This window comes from Anomaloglossus baeobatrachus, unplaced genomic scaffold (assembly GCF_048569485.1).
Source record: "Anomaloglossus baeobatrachus isolate aAnoBae1 unplaced genomic scaffold, aAnoBae1.hap1 Scaffold_223, whole genome shotgun sequence".
Taxonomy (NCBI): Eukaryota; Metazoa; Chordata; class Amphibia; order Anura; family Aromobatidae; genus Anomaloglossus; species Anomaloglossus baeobatrachus.
The window spans coordinates 312,354-319,594 of NW_027441994.1; the positions used below are offsets into that span (position 1 = coordinate 312,354).

The 7,241-nt window shown below is 44.0% G+C and overlaps 1 pseudogene; it reads left to right on the forward strand.

Annotated features, from left to right (window-relative positions):
- The first annotated feature begins 5,755 nt into the window (after positions 1–5,755).
- LOC142261445 (U2 spliceosomal RNA) lies at positions 5,756–5,961 on the forward strand (annotated as a pseudogene).
- The last annotated feature ends 1,280 nt before the right edge of the window (positions 5,962–7,241 follow it).

The window sequence follows — 7,241 nt, forward strand, 5'->3', positions numbered from 1 at the left end:
GTATGAGTTATGAGTGATCATAGGGATAGTGTTACATAAGTGGAAATACCTATGGAGGACCGGATGTGTAAGCGCATACCTTATACAAACCTATAGAGTGCTGATGGGTGAGAGTGTGATGTTAGATATAAGACATCCTATAGTGAATAGTGAGCCGTAATCAAGTGCAACAGGGATATTTCACGTGACTATGGGAACCTGGAAGGTAAAGAAAGGGGAGAAAAAACTGTTAGACAAGGTAATCAGACATAATGTAACCAGTTGATCAGACATGATCACCTGGTTTGAGACCCCCTGCCTTACACTATATAGATATCATGTTCATTCCCCATCTATCTTGCTCAGGAGAGCATCTCCCTCCCCCGGCACCAAGAGCAGCTCATACTGAATTGTTACATTGACTAGTAACACTGCACACAGAAATGCACCTTAATATTCCACTGTTAACCCTTTCCTCCCAGCAGTAACACACAACTCCTCACCTTGATATCATGGTGATTTATGGTCAGAATGACTTCAATGCGATCAGTGATTTCTATTCTAGCTCTGCTCACATAGATTTTATATCCACACTAAACTATAGGCCGTTCTTCATATTTTGGGGAATTTTAGTCAGATATACTAGTTTGTGCCTGTATAGTATTGGTGTAGATGGGAGTGTAGGGCATGGGTTACATGGCACTGTGGTGGAATACTGATGGGAGGTATTGGTGCTGTGTTTGATGCTTCTACTGGGTATTTTCCTACAAATACTGGAACAGCTCACTGCTTAGAATGATCCTTCCCAGCTCTATAATATATTATATATACCCCACAATGCAGGCTCACACACACATTTGTCTCAAGTGTGTTGTAGGGACACAGATACAGTCTTGGTCATGTGACTAAAGGCTACTTTACACACTGCGATATCGGTCCCGATATCGCTAGTGTGGGTACCCGCCCCCATCTGTTGCGCGACACGGGCAAATCGCTGCCCATGCCGCACAACACCGACCAGACCCGTCACACATACTTACCTGCCCGGCGACGTCGCTGTGTCCGGCGAACCGCCTCCTTTCTAAGGGGGCGGTCCGTGCGGCGTCACAGCGACGTCACTGAGCGACCGCCCAATAGCAGCGGAGGGGCGGAGATGAGTGGCCGGAACATCCCGCCCACCTCCTTCCTTCCTCATAGCGGCTGGGAGGCAGGTAAGGAGAGGTTCCTCGTTTCTGCGGTGTCACACGGAGCGATGTGTGCTACCGCAGGAGCGACGAACTACATCGTTACTGCTGCAGTAACGATAATCGAGAATGGAGACCCATGTCACCGATGAGCGATTTTGCACGTTTTTGCAACGATGCAAAATCGCTCATCGGTATCACACGCAGCAACATCGCTAATGCGGCCGGATGTGCGTCACAAATTCCGTGACCCCAACGACTCCGCATTAGCGATGTCGCAGCGTGTAAAGCCCCCTTTAGTGGGAGTGGTGTACAGGGTCTTAGCAGTAAAGAGTATTCCATATTTCTGCCAGATACCCACAGAGATATTGAAATCTGAAAAAAGAGACTTCTGCTCATTGAAGGTAAGAACTGCTCACATAGCGTTCAACTCCACAGCAAACGAGTGCTCTAGCACTGGCATCTCAGCAGGGATATTCCCCTACTACACATGTGTGTCTAGGTCACTGTGACAGTTTACAGGACATAACTCAGGGCACCTAGACAGAAGGCAGAGGGACTACTTTCTATTTCTGGTGTAGAGCTTAGTACAATATATATATATTTATACTATTACATGGGACACATGTACCTTGTATTACCATTATTCGCTGTATATGAACCCCTTTTCTCCGGGCATTATTTGTCTATAGCATTTTTCACGAACCTGAGGCAACTGAGAACCCTTCAGTGAAGGAATTCCACTAACCCTCACAATACCTACCAGGGGCCTCCCTGCAGTAACTCAGGTAGTTGTACCCATTCTCTTTCCGCATTCTATGTGTTCTTCTTCTTTCTTCTTTTTTTTCTTTTTTCTTCTTTTTATTTCTATCATGTAGTTCAGGGGTTTATAGATATATGTCCTGCATCTCATATTTCCTTTAGTGGTGCTTCTTACCCATTCTCATATCATTTACCCTAGTATTTCATGATCCTGAGGCGACTGAGAACCCTTTAATAAAGGAATCCTTTTTCACCTGAATTGTCAAGTGATACTTACCAGTGACTATCACGTAATGTTACAGGTAGTTCCATTTTCTTCCTCTTCTTTCTCTCCTTTCTTCTTTGTCACACGGTCCATTGTGTTATAGCCCAAGTGTCATGATAACACTTGTACCATCTTTTCATTTAGATTCCACCTACAATTATTTACCGATTCCAGTTCTGGAATAGGCTTTCATCATCTACTCACTAGAATTCTCAAGTTCATAAGGTACTGAGACATATACATGTTCACACCATTATAAAGAACAAAGTATAAACATTGAGGTTTTTCTCACACCCATGTTCCTGTGTTCTTTGATATGATATGTGTTCATTTCCTTCACTATATAGGATTGCAAGTTTTCCATTTGTACCTTAATGGCAATGACGCTATACAATTGAACACATATCATCCTGTTATCCATATAGGTGTGTATTTACCTGCTTGACTATTTTTGGTTGTTTGATCCAGAATGTTTCTCCAGATAGGTCATGTGGAAATTTTCTTTCCTCAGTACAAATGTTTTCACTATGGCTTTGGAAAATTTTTTTGTATGTGCATCATGGTCATTTGACCCATTGTACTCTCAAGTAGCAATATATTGTACTGTTATGTTGTACTATGTACTAATTACGTGTTTATATGGTTTTGTAACCCTTTATGATCTTAGATAACTTTATCCTTGATAAAGACCTAAAAACAAGCTCGAAACGTTGGATGAATTATCCTTTTGCACAAATAAAGAATTTTCAGCATTCTAAGAGTTCTTTTCTTACGTTATTGATCACTATAGTGTGCCAGAGCTATTTCTATTGAATTGACTCTTATTTTTTCTGAGCACCTGCTATATACACAGTGAGCCAGACATATTCAATTTTCATTCAGAAGGCAGAGGGAAGCCTTAGCAGCTGAGCCTATATCTTGGCTTGTGAGCATTAGAACAGGCCGGCGATTACAGGGTAACATGAAAAATGTCCAGCTTGCATTATGACTAGAACATGACAATATCCTTTTAAGTACTAACCTATGATGCGTTCCTAAGCAGTTGATGTTATATGTTCTACATTTCATTTTCTGCATACTTTACAAGTAGTAGAATTTGCTTTGATATAGGCAACTGGATTTTCACAATGAAAAGGCAAAGGATAACGCCCGAAAAAGACGCCATACATTATGTCAGTGCCATCACTGACAAACCTGGATTGACCATGAAATACATCAATCCCCTTAAAGGTGAGTTAAAACAAGTTTTAACTAAATTGCCTTAATATTGTCATGCATTAGAATGACTGTCTTAGGTAATGATAAATATTTTCTACAGGAAGAGGAGTGTTTGCTGAAACTGAAATCGAAAAAGGGAGTTTTGTTGCAGAATATCGAGGTGAGCTCACGTATGCACTTACGATGGTAGACAACTACTCGAGATTTATGGTTGTGGTACAAGTCAAAGATCTAATGGCCCATACTGCAGCGAAGGTCTTCCAAGCACACTTATGCAGACCTCATGGCTACTCAGAGAGAGTCCTCACAGATCAAGGCACTGCCTTTGAAGCGGAAATCTTCAAGGACTTCTGCAGCTTTTACCGATGCAGGAAGATGCGTACTACACCCTACCATGCTCAAACCAATGGTTATCAACCTGCTCAGGACTTTACCCCATATTCCAGATGTGGCCTTACAAGTGATTTATAGAGGGGTAACAATACGTTGGGATCATCGGATCTAATCTCCCTTTTTATACACCCTAAAATCTTGTTTGCGTTAGAATAAACAATAACATCATAAAGGTATAGCAGTACCGTTTCAAAGTTTCGGTATCCCAAGCAGCATTCCATCAGCCTCTGGAAGGTTCCTGGCAAATTGCACAGCTCGAAGGGCATGCTTTTGAACTCGCAGAGACCCATCGGGGTGGCAAAGGCGGTCTTCTCCCGGTCTGCCTCAGCAACGGACACTTGCCAATAGTGACTAGTGAGATCAAGGGTAGAAAAATAATTTGCAGTTGTCAATGCAGCTAGCTATTCCTCAATACAGGGGAGTGGTGCTGTCCTTCTTCTTTAACAGGACCAACGGAGCTGCCCAGAGGCTACAACTGTCACGGATAACCCCAGCCTCCTTCATGTTGCTCAACATGTCCTTGGTACACTGGTAATGTGCAGGTAGATTTGGCTTATATCTCTCTTTGATGGGTGGGTGTGCACTTGTGGGGATGTAGTGTTTGACCCCTTTTATTTTTCAAAAGTCTAGCGGATGTTTGCTGAAGACTTGCTCGTATTCTTGCACTAGCCTGTAGACCCCCTTCTTGTGATGTGAAGGTGTGGAGTCAGTGCCTACGTGTAATTCCTTACACCACTCCTCTGGCTGACTTGGTGAGCTGTCACTGAATGGGTGGGCTGAAGCAATGGTGGATACTGCTGTTTGGATAGCATGTGTATCTACTGAGAACAGCTTATCAATGGTGGCAAATCGGAGCAGCTTAATCTTTTGCTCTCCGCAGTTCAACACTCTCATGGGCACTCTTCCCTTCCATATTAATGAATAAAACTATGATGTAAATAGCATATAGATACCCCATAAATGCAGATAAAAGTAGGTTATGGGAAAAGGGGGAAGAGAGAAACAGGAAAATAGTGGAATAAAGTATACCTTCCAGGTGGGAGAGGAAATGGCAGCACAGCCAGTGGAGGTGAAGCAAGGGGAGCCTGCAACTAAAGAGTTGAGAGCGTTATCACATGGTGACTGAGCCTGATTGTAACGGGAGCATAGAGGTGCCGATCCTGTCTTACCTGCGTTGGTGTAGAAGTGGGTGTCCTGTGGTGGAGTCAGCTATGTGCAGTGGTGGCCGTGGGTTCTTTTATGTGCGACCGTAGTAATAGCTGTGCCCACTTCCTGTATGGGAGTGGAATGCAGTGAGGCTAATGGAACGCACACCTGCGCATTTGTGTTTAACGTCGCGCATGTGCAGAACGGAGAAAAGGCTGCGCTCACTTCCTAATGAAAGGGAGTGAGACGCAGCTGGGAAGGGAAGGGAAAAGATTAGGGTTTGGGGATGATGAAAGGGCTTTCTACGGGCAAGGATGGCAAAGGGTGGCAGTGACGGAAAGTCAGGCAGATGGTCCTGTCCTGTCCTGTCCGTCCGTCTTTTTGTATCATGAATTGGAAAGACTGCAAGGGGGAGGGGAGGTGCTTGTGCCCAAAAGGAGGAGTTATTCAGATTCATTGCAGTGGGCGGCGGCTGCAAAAAGCACCATTCTCCTTGTTTTTGCTCTGCAAAACAGCCTTTTCAAGGGTTTGGCTTGGGTGACAAAATGTCTTCTGTAGGCGTGGGTTTGTCTCCCTCTCCCTAAGATGTGTCCGGTATAGGCCAGGGTGCCACTCAAGGCCGTAACCAATTCGGGTTATAGCTTCTCGGCCTTTTGGCTAAGATCAAGTGTAGTTTCGGAGGACGCTACCTTGGTCGGTACTGGAAGGTGCCTGGGATTGCACGTCTGCCGGCCTTGAGGGAGTGTGTGTGCCTTCTGGTGACACATAGCCCTCTTGTGCCTGGACGGTTCCCAGGCAACGGGAGGCGATCACCTTTGTTATTTTGAAGTCCTACTGATAAACAGAAAAAAAAAAAATTAAATCTGTTCTTATCAGTTTAATATCTGATACGTCCCCTCTCTAGGGACCATATATTAAATGGATTTTTAGAACAAGGAGATGGAAAAAATCTTGCTCTGTCCACTCCACGCATTGACCTGGTATTGCAGTACCTCCAGGACCGGTGCACCCCTTCTTAACCGAGTTTCCAAAAGCAGAACTCAATTCACCTGATTCAAATGAGCCCCATTAGTGAATTGAAAGAAAGCAAAAACTTTATATGCACCTCAATTTGGCCAATTCACTTTTCACACTTTCACCCTTTTTTTTTATCTTTCACACCTTTTACTTGCTTTATTGATGCAAAAGCTGTGCCAAATAGCAAACTCATCTCCACTCAACTTGACCAACTCTGCTATGTCCCGTGCAGTATCTTATTCTCAGTCTTATCTAGATCATTTGCAATTGAATAGAATAGATCCCTTTTGGACACATTGGATTCAGCTGCTGCAGTGACTGCAGGTGTTAGAAGATGCAGACTTGGCATCAGGTGCTGTCTATCAGATTCCACTCCAATTAAAGCTTCCATTGTTTTTCGGTGTTTTCTTTGAGCAATGATGATGTCTTTAGTGATCTGTTGGCTCCCTCTCCTGGAGGAAGAGTTTGCTTGCTCTTGGACTTTCAAAAAGAGAGGTCATGATAGACATTTAGCTTCTGAGCCCAATTGGGGACAGTCATGGGTGATGAATGTTTTGCAACCTGCTGCGAAGCCTGATACCGCAATATAAGGAACGTCAAATACTAAGAATGGGCGGCCTATGAAAGAATTAGTACTTTCATTAAGCATACTTAAACGGCTAATTGGGAATAGACAAACTGTAAAAAGCCCTCTGAGAAAGCCCCTCTCTATCCTTTGTCAGTAAGCTTTTCTGTAGTCTGCCTGTTGATGTATTTTCCATTTGAACAGTGCACAACATGAAGTGACGGAACACTGGCTTGTCACAATGTCCCCCGCTGACATCACAATAGCGCTGCTGCCTAGAAAGCCAGCTGCGCAGCAGAAGTTGCTCTTTGGGTGGGATGGTGGGCTAATGTATCTATTCCTGCTTGGTGAGAGTTTGACATGATCTAGAGCAACGAGTTCCAGCGGCTAGCGGTTGATTATTGGCTGTAATGGGGCTTTCTGGCTGGTGCTAGCCTTTCTTCTTAGCACACAGGAACCACAATCCCTACACCATGCTTCGATGGATTCTCTCATCCCAGCCCAGTAAAACTACATATTTCACACAGTTATAGGCAGCCCATGGGCATTCACCTGGATTAAAACCCATAACAGCTCATAGACCAAACAATCAATCTACCACTGGACCAAAGACAGGAAGCTAAATCCACTGCCTGCGGTAACTAACTTAATCCTATAGGCTACTCACACAACAAACCCAAGAGAAAGGAAAAAAACATGGCTTCGATTATCC